Source organism: Cololabis saira, chromosome 2 (genome assembly GCF_033807715.1).
Source record: "Cololabis saira isolate AMF1-May2022 chromosome 2, fColSai1.1, whole genome shotgun sequence".
NCBI lineage: Eukaryota > Metazoa > Chordata > Actinopteri > Beloniformes > Belonidae > Cololabis > Cololabis saira.
The window spans coordinates 13,252,625-13,262,694 of NC_084588.1; positions in this window are offsets into that span (position 1 = coordinate 13,252,625).

A 10,070-nucleotide genomic window follows, 5' to 3' on the forward strand; every position below is an offset into this window, starting at 1 on the left:
GGGAATAAAGATGGCGAGGCACTGATCTGTTTTCAAGACTAAAACAGTGGAGGACCCATTGGTCTACAGGGATGAGCAAAGGTTAGTATGTCCTCTTATAATCTTGAGTTGCTTTCATTGTGTAGAAACATAATAAAAATCCTCTGATCATGATTAAAAAAAAACTCAAAAGATTAAGAACATGTAATTGTTTTCATCATTCTATTATTTATTAAACAACAAAAAACAGGAGACGAGAAACATGCGGGCAGTACTAAGTACCCCCTTATTCCTTCTATGCAGTTTAAGAGGGTACGTTTCAGTGTGTGTAAACACAAAGACTTTAACTATTTCAAACTATTTCAATACAGGTTAGAGTTCAACAGTGAGTGACTGTGGAAATCATTCAAGAAAATGACCGATATTCCACCAGAGTGGATGTCCAAGCAAATGTACTTCATGGTCGTGGAGAACTGTGCAGCACTTGGAGAAACGAAATCTAGAGAGCTCCAACTCAGAGCCTGCAGGCCTCACTGACAGTGTTAAAGACAGTGACAGCACACTTACTGAACAAACAGCTCCAGGTAGATTTAGGGGTTTTACTGAACAAAATCTAATCTCCCTGAAACCAACCTAGACGCTTGACCCAGGTTTGCAAATCTGCATCTCAGCAAACCACAAGACTTAAGTAATGTTGATGAGACCAAAGTAGAATTGTTGGGATTAATGTCCAGATGTAAGTACCAGAGTTTATGTTTATGAGTTTATGCCCACAATATGCAAACTAAATAAAGCCAAAGAAATGACACTGTTGTTAATGACTCCATGAATCTCATAAATTATGATAAAGTAATTAAAAAAAGAAGGGTATACAGTATGTTATTGTTTGTCTGAGATTCTGTTTTCCCAACGTCGAGACCAGGGGCTGTACTACGAAGCAAGTTCAACATATCCAGGATATCTTTTCCTTATCCAGATTCACTAAGCGGGACAATTGCAATCACGCTAAGCGGTCACACGACGGCGGTTATCAACTCGGTATATCAACCCAGGGTTCTCCAATCTGGATATGAGCGCGTGCACATAAAAGGGGCGGTGTTTTCAGCGCATGACCAATCGCAAGCATGGAGAAGTCCGCTGTCAGAGCCGCTTATTTCAGTAGCGAAGAGCAAACTATAATTTTACGGAAATATGATGAGTATAGGCATATAATACAGGCAAAAAGCAACACAGTTGCAGCTGCAAAATGCAGGAAAGACAGCTGGCAAAAGATCGCTGACTGTATAAATGCGTAAATTCATAGGGATATAAACTTTGAATATTCTGGGAATCTTAATCTTAAACTGTAAACCATGATCAGCAATATTAAAATAATAAAAGGCTTGCAATATTTCAGTTGATTTGTAATGAATCCAGAATGTATGACATTTTTTTTGTTTTTGTGTTTGCATTACAGAAAATCACAATATTCTAATTTTCTGAGACAGTCTGTATATATTGGTTCTATAACTATTGTTGTTGACCGATAACTTGTGCTGATGCTGTACCAAAGAATTGGGTTTTTTTATTTATTTTATTTAATTTTTTATTTTTTCAGGAGGGGGGTATTTAGTATTTTAAAGTGACTTCTCAGAATGTTCGAGGGACGAAATTGAAAATCCCTTTTTTGCTATCCCCTTACAAATGCATCTTCTTTTTCATTTCTTCTTGATTTATTTATTTAATTGGTATTAGTTTTGGATTGACTGTACATCGGATTTTGGGTGATGATTTGTTTTATTTATTCATTGATTGATTTATTTTTTATTTTCTCCTCCACCTCTTTTTTCTTTTTTTCCTTTTTTTTTGGATCGTTCATACAGGTACTCATCAGGGAAAGCAAAGGGGTTTTGGTGGTCCCTGAATACGCGTTCTCTTCGGAGGGATCCTCTCACGATCCGCGCACCAAGCTCCACTGGATTCTCTTCGAAAGGGCATGTCATTTTCCAAGAGAGCTGATTGGTCAGTGGGCGGTGCTTTTACACCCGGCGATCTGTATCTCGAACATAACCTGCTCCGGAGCAGGTTAGCTGTTCAGCATAAGTTACCATGGCGATGTGCCCCGCTAAGAAGTGAACCACCGTCGTAGTCCTGAAAACCCAGGGTTAAACCTGAAGTTACCTCGCTAACCCCAAATCCCGCTTCGTAGTACAGGCCCCAGGGGTCCGTTTCACAAAGCAGGTTCAACAAACTCTGAGTCTAATCCTGAACTCTTAGTTGATCTACTCTGAGATCGGAAACTCTGATTTTTCGGTTCCAGAACAGCGGATTTGAGCTAATTTACTCAACTCTAAGTAGTTTCACCTGCCAACTACCAAAAGCCAGCATCAGTAGAGCGCTGATACAAGGATTCACCATGGCAACCGGCGACAACAAAAGAGCGACATACTTTTTCTTTTTTTTAAACTTTATTTAACATTTCAATTTACAAAATCTCTTTGAGGAAACATTACCGGTAGTTTGCATCTGAAGATCCACAGATCCACATACTTCACGCCGTGTCCTTTTTCACCCGAGTGGAATTAGAGATTTTAATGCGCGCATACGGCAAATTTGAACATTTTGAACAGTTTTTCGAAAAAAGAGTAATATAAAATGAATTTACTGTAACAGATCTCTACATCATTCACCTGCAATCCTGTGGAACTCCTTTTATGGCTTGGACAGGTTTATGTAGGCTTGCCACCCATCCCTTGAAATACGGAATTGTTCCGTAATTGGGAATTAAAAGTTGCGTTTCGTATTCAACCAATACAGACACATATTATGCTCTTATTTATGTATGTAATAATATACAGGTGGAGGTCGGAAAATGTGAATATATTGCAAAACTTCATTCGTAGTAAATTCAACTTAAGGTGAAACAAATATTATTTCCCACTACATGCAAAGTGAGATATTTCAAGCCTTTGTTTGTTATAATTTTGGTGATTAGCCTATGGCTCACAGTTTATGAAAACCCCAAATAAAAAATAAAAAATTAGAATATATTATGAAATCATTAAACAATTCAATCATCAAAATTATAACAAATAAAGGATTAACATATATTGCTTTGCCTGTAATTAGACTATGTAATGTATTATGCGGTCTGATAACCATCTCCCGACGAATATTTAATTCTCTGCGCATTAATTCTGCACCTTCATCAATTGGGACTTCATCAAAAGGACATGCCATGTTCGTGAAAATGGACTTCTAATATATATTCTGACTCTGTTTTTAATGACAGACGGCAGAACTTCGCCAAAACTCGCCTGCTGACTAAATGAATGAGGAAATAAAATTTGCATGTGGCTCTGAAAGAGGCGGAGACGCAGAGAAACTCCAGGTTCATTCATATAAACCTGGTCCCGACCAGGTTAGGTTCAGAGAGTCTGTTACTACGGTAACTGACCGAGAGCTTAAGTTACCTCTCTTTGTGAAACAGGCTAGAGTTACTCCTCTTTCTCTGGTTTGAGTTACCTCCCTTTGTGAAACGGAAAACTCAGAGTTTCCCTCATTTCAGGGTTAACAGACTCAGAGTTTTCACTAAACCTGCTTTGTGAAACGGACCCCAGAACAACTTCTGTATAACTTTACTTTTTAAAACTCACAATTTTTCAAAGGAAATGTGTTTCATTTATAATTTAGCTAAGTTAAAACTGTTGCATATAAAATTCAAACATTGATGCCTTCGCAGTAAAATGACTCTTTAAGGAACAATGAGTTATTATTTGATGACTAATATTGATGCATTTACATGTAGTGTAGCGCCACATCTAGATTTACAGATATACAATAATGTTTCTATACGAATGTTATTGTGGACTAAATGCAGCTGTATTTTATAAGACTAAAATATTGAATTGCATAATAATTATGCTGAAATTACTTTTGAACTTTCAAGAGCAACGAAAGATCAGCGATCTTGTTTGTGTGAAATCACTTGAAGGTAAAATCAGACTGAACTAAAGACTTTTCTTTCTTCACATTTCGTGAAGAAAGAACTGACATTTCTGTCAGTATATTTTCATTTCTCTCAGTTGCTGTGACCTCAGTTTTGTGTCATGACAGGGTTTGGGGATGCTGCAAAATTATTTTTTAGGAAGAATGACAATGAAAGACTCATCTATTTAAAAATCTGCGATGAGTCACCCCCAAACAATCACAGCGAGCTGCTGCACGCCGGCCCGGGGCTGAGATCACTTGGCTGAGCAGTTACACAACCGCCACGAAACTGACGGTCGGGAGGAGGGTTTATTTACAAGAACAGCCCCGTTGGGTAACTTGCTGATGTATTTACGAGTAACCGTACTGAGTTACAGATAATGCATGTTGGGGGCTGGGGATTATTTGTTTTAAAGATCAGTCTTAAATATAACCATAGATCAGTGACAACGCTGACTTTGATACATTGTTAGTCTTTTCCAGATGAAGATTTAAAAGTTATTACCCTTTGGGGTCATTCGAAGACATAACAAATCCTCATTGAGTCACATTATAAGCACATTATTTAACAGCTATTACACAATATAATTACGTGTTCTGTCACGTCAGGGTTTCGCTGGAAAAATGAAAATAAGCTGTTTTTCACTGTTTATGATGAGATTGCACCATTTTCCCATTAAAGGCATGTGCATGAAACATTTGTCATTTCCTAAACGTAACACAACTATAAATAGTAAAAAAAAAACAAAAAAACAAAATGATGCATGAAAATCAACGTTTTTTCTAATCTTTCGTGAATTTAAGACTCGTCTTAAAAAAAATCCAACCCCCCCCAACATTTATTATTTGGAAAATAATTTTATGTGCGCATGTGTGTGTGTGTTGTTGTGTTTCGTGCTATTATTTCAATAAAACACAGTAATGTAGTATTAAAAGTGTATATTATATAATAATACAAATGTTTATGTTTATGTGTACTTTAGTAAAAAAAAAGAGTGCAAAAAAAAATATGAATATTATATGAGCACTCAGGTGGGAAAGGACCCCCCTCCCCCCCCATGTCCTAAAAAGATAGTAAACTTGTCCTCAGTTTATTGTTGATGCTCAAGAAAGTTTTAGATTTCAATTTAAAAACATTTAAAGAAAAGAAAAATCATCCCACACGTTCAGTATGGTAAAGTATGTTGTAATAACAGCGCAGCACAAATACTTGTAGAAAACAGGCAACACGGTCGGGAACGCGGTGATCCAATGTGTCTCAGCGAGCTGATCACCATCTATCAGAGCAATTGGTCGTGCCAGTCTCAGCGTGTCCAGAGGTCAGCAACCTCACCACACAACAGGAAGCTGTATTTTGTTTTCAGGCAGTGTCAGCAACTTTGTGCTGAAGTGTGCACCTGTCAACTGCACCTTGGCTCCTCTGTTAGCAGGGCCGCGACACAGCTGCAGCACAATGGAGCTCTGCAGTACGCTGACTTTTGGACTGTTTGGGGTCGACCTTTCTCTGATCGTCCCAGTCGCTGCTTCCTTGCAGCCTGAAGTGGTGGCTGATTCATGTCTTCTTAGCGTGCTCTTACCTGAATGTCCACCTTAATACAGTTAAAAAAGGATAACAGGGCTGAAGATGGATGACCAAGTATACACATACAGAGTTTTTGTATTGACACTGACACAAATCACTCCAGATTTTGGTAAAAATAGAAAAGATTCAAGTATCACAATTATACTTTTGGTTCTTCATCTGCTGCAACTCAGCTGATTCAGCTGCTGTAAAGGAGTTTTCAGGAGTTATGTGATGATTCACACTTTTATCTACATTCTGGATAACATACACATTTGTTTCTAATCTGTCAACTTTTGGTATTTAATGGCTCAGTTACGGCACTGGTAGCTGCAATTTGGGCTAAAACTGCTCCAAATGTACTGAAAACCTATCAGACCTGGTGGATATGTGGTTGAGCACACAGCCATCTTCACCTTGAGTTCATGCCGACAGTCAAAACCAAAGAAAACTGCAGATATGGTCCATGTTCGGGCCAAACATCTTTGTCATCTGGTATAATGGAACCCTTCAGGAGCACCTTGTGTTGTGCTTTCCCTCCACTGGAGGGGATGGCAGCAGTACGCCCATGACATCAGTTTGTTTTGACTGCTAACGTGAATCGTAAAACTGAGGAAGAGGTTACAGTGGGGAGTGTGAGAACGTGAGTGTTTGGTAAATCCCCCCAAGCTCCCTGGATCCATCTGGAATCCACGTTGGGGTCCATCAGGCCATGACCTGCTCCCATTGTGTGTTTCCTAACATTTCCTATCAGATCCAGGTTTCATGTTTTCCCCGTTTAAACTTTGATGAAAACCCTGACGACGAGTGAGAGAGGCAAAGATTTACTCTTTGCTTGTTTTTCATTTGAAAGGAAAATAAAAGACTGATTTTTACATAAATAGAAAAAAAGACTACATCACATAAAAGAATAATCAAGAGGGTTGGAATACATTTTTAGCAGATGAGATTACAAAGAGTGGTAGTGAACAGCTCAGGTTAAACATGAAAAACTAAATTATTGTTTTATGATGATCAAACCCCATAAAACCTCATCACTTATCACATTTTATAACATACAACCAGTAACTGAGATTCAAATCCAAGACAAATCCAAGACAAGAGCAGAACATCCTCGCCTGCTTTTGAGATCACTAGAAACTGAACTGAAGCTGAATTTAACACCATTTTAAAACAAAGTCTGTCTGCATACAGGATGGTTTTCAACTTGGCCTCAGCCCATTTTAGGCACGTGTCAGCCCTGGGAAGACGGCAGCCTTGCTGCAGGATGTTCACGTTCTTTGTATAAGAGAACTTTAACCCAGGTACTAACTTTAACATGACTATAGGATGCAGACGCACATTTTACTCAACTATAAGTACATATACTTTCACAAAATATAAAAATGATGAATGATAAATTATTATTATATAATAATTTGATTGAATAAAAGCCTCTGATCCATGAAAGAAATGACTGACGACCGTCATTTGTCAAGTAATTTGAGTGTTTTTGTTTCACTACTTTTCTTTCCATTTCATAGAAAAATACTTTGTCCTGGATGTTTAATCAGATTTGACAAAGACTTTTTGAACATCAGCTTGCGGATGACAAAATGGATCCCTTTTAAATTATTCTGACTTCCAGGAACCTCAAACAGGAAATAGATCGATGAGGAGCTTGAACTTTTTCCTCTGAATCTGCTCCGTTGTCTGGTTTAATTTCACCTAATCACTGACTCTTTGTGGCACAAATGTTATTGATCTTCCTTCTTAGATCTGTCTGCAGATGGATGTCCAATGATGGATCACGATTTTTTTTAACCACCAGTCCATGTAGGCTGAATTTGATAATTATGAGAATCTGCACTTGGATATATTTTATACCTTATTATAAATATTCTGTGCAGATATATAAACTAGTCATAAGAAAATACATTCAAACCAAACAAGCTCCTTTAAAATTCCTTGATGCTGCAAAGTATATAGTTTTGTCAAAATGTTGCATTAAAACAACAATAAAACAACAGAGAAATAATCAATTATATCAAGTTCAGGGCTTTAATCTTTACCTTAATGCCCATTACACCTACTGTAGCAGCAGTAAAAAAAAACAACAAAAAACCTCCCAGCTCAGTTTTGTTGTATCCAGATTAGATTTGGTTTTGCTGCACCTAAGGCAACAATAATGCCACATCTAAAAATAAATGTTTGACCCACATTTGGCAACCGTGTTGACTTGACATGACTGAACTGAGCCATATATCCACCAGACAAAGAAACAAACCTGATTTTTCCACTGGGCATTTGGTCATAGCTGGACTTGACCCATGTCCATGCCGGGCCATGACACTGGATCCATTTCTGTCCCAGAGAACGTGCCAGGGCCGTAACTGAGCCCTATATGCCAGTGCCGTAACAGAGTCATACATGCCAGGGCGGAAACTGAGCCCTATATGCCATGGCCGTAACAGTCATTGGCCAGGGCCGTAACAGTCATTTGCAATGGCTGCAACAGTCATATGCCAGGACCGTAACAGTCATAAATGCCAGGTTCATAACAGTCATAAGCCATGACTGTAACAGAGTCATATGGCAGGACCGTAACAGAGTCATAAATGCCATGGCCGTAACAGTCATATGACAGGACTGTAACAGTCATTTGCCATGGCCGTAACAGAGTTATGTCAGGGCCGTAACAGTCCAAAATGCCAGGACCGTAACAGTGAAATGACTGGGCCGTAACAGTTATTTGAGAGGGCCGTAAAAGAGTTATAAATGCCAAAACCATAACAGTCATAAATGCCATGGCTGTTACAGTCATATATGCCAGGACCGTAACATTCATAAATGCCAGGACTTTAACAGTCATAAGTTCCAGGTTCATAACAATCATATGTCATGGCCGTAACAGAGTCATACAGTATATGCCAGAAGCAGCTCAGACTAGGCCCAAATGTGTCTTCTGTCTCTGTACACATCATATGCATCAAACATTAAACCAAAGTAACCCTTACCCCAGCGCTGATGAAATAAGAAAGAGGCAGTGAGGAGTGTGTTTTTCAGAGATTACACTCATACATGTGTGATGGTGATGTTGTGGAATTAAGGAGGTATGGTGAGGCAGTCATTCAGTGACAAAGACAAAAATTCATGCTAACCTTAGAAGAGACAAGAGAGTGCCCTTTTAACCTTACAAAATAAACTGAGAGTTTTTGTCATGAAATAAGAGATTATTTGTTTCACTGCCCTGTTTTATCTTTCAAAGTGAATGTGTCAAATGAAACCATCCATCCATCCATCCATCCATCCATCCATCCATCCATCCATCCATCCATCCATCCATCCATCCATCCATCCATCCATCCATCCATCCATCCATCCATCCATCCATCCATCCATCCATCCATACATACATACATACATCCATCCATACATACATACATCCATCCATACATCCATCCATACATCCATACATACATACATCCATCCATACATCCATCCATCCATCCATCCATCCATCCATACATCCATCCATACATACATCCATCCATACATACATCCATCCATACATCCATCCATACATCCATACATACATACATCCATCCATACATCCATCCATCCATCCATACATCCATCCATACATCCATCCATACATACATCCATCCATACATACATCCATCCATACATACATCCATCCATCCATCCATCCATCCATCCATACATCCATACATCCATCCATACATACATCCATCCATACATCCATACATCCATCCATCCATACATCCATCCATCCATCCATACATCCATACATCCATCCATACATACATCCATCCATACATCCATACATCCATCCATACATACATCCATCCATACATCCATACATCCATCCATACATCCATACATCCATCCATACATACATCCATCCATACATACATCCATCCATACATACATCCATACATCCATCCATCCATACATACATCCATCCATACATCCATCCATACATCCATCCATACATACATCCATCCATACATCCATCCATACATACATCCATCCATACATCCATCCATCTTCTATACCTGCCTAATCCTGTACAGGGTCACGGGGGACCCAACCTGGACAGGTCACCAGTCTATCATGGGGCCACATACTGTATGTAGACAAACGTGCAAATGAAACGATATTAAACAAAAATATACAGTATAATAAATTCTAGGAAGTGAGGATGTCCAAAAAGTGTTTGTGCTGCACTACACTGCAAGTAGGTCAACCTAAGTGTAAACTATGTTTATTCAGTGTATAACTGAAATTATCGCCAGGCTTTGACAGCTGCCAAGCATCCAGAACATCTTAGCTTCAAAGGTTAGCTTTGTTGCTGGTTTGTTATTGGTCTGCACTTGGCTCTCACCTGGCCTCTGATTGGCCGCTTGCCCAGACATCCGAAGCCTTTGGGCACAGATCCAGTGACAAGTTGAGTCCAGCACCGGTTGCCTGGCTTTCACCTCTGACGTTTACAATCTCACTGGGATGCTGATTGTTCACCTGGAAACCACCGAAATCTTAGAGCTCATGTTTTATTTGC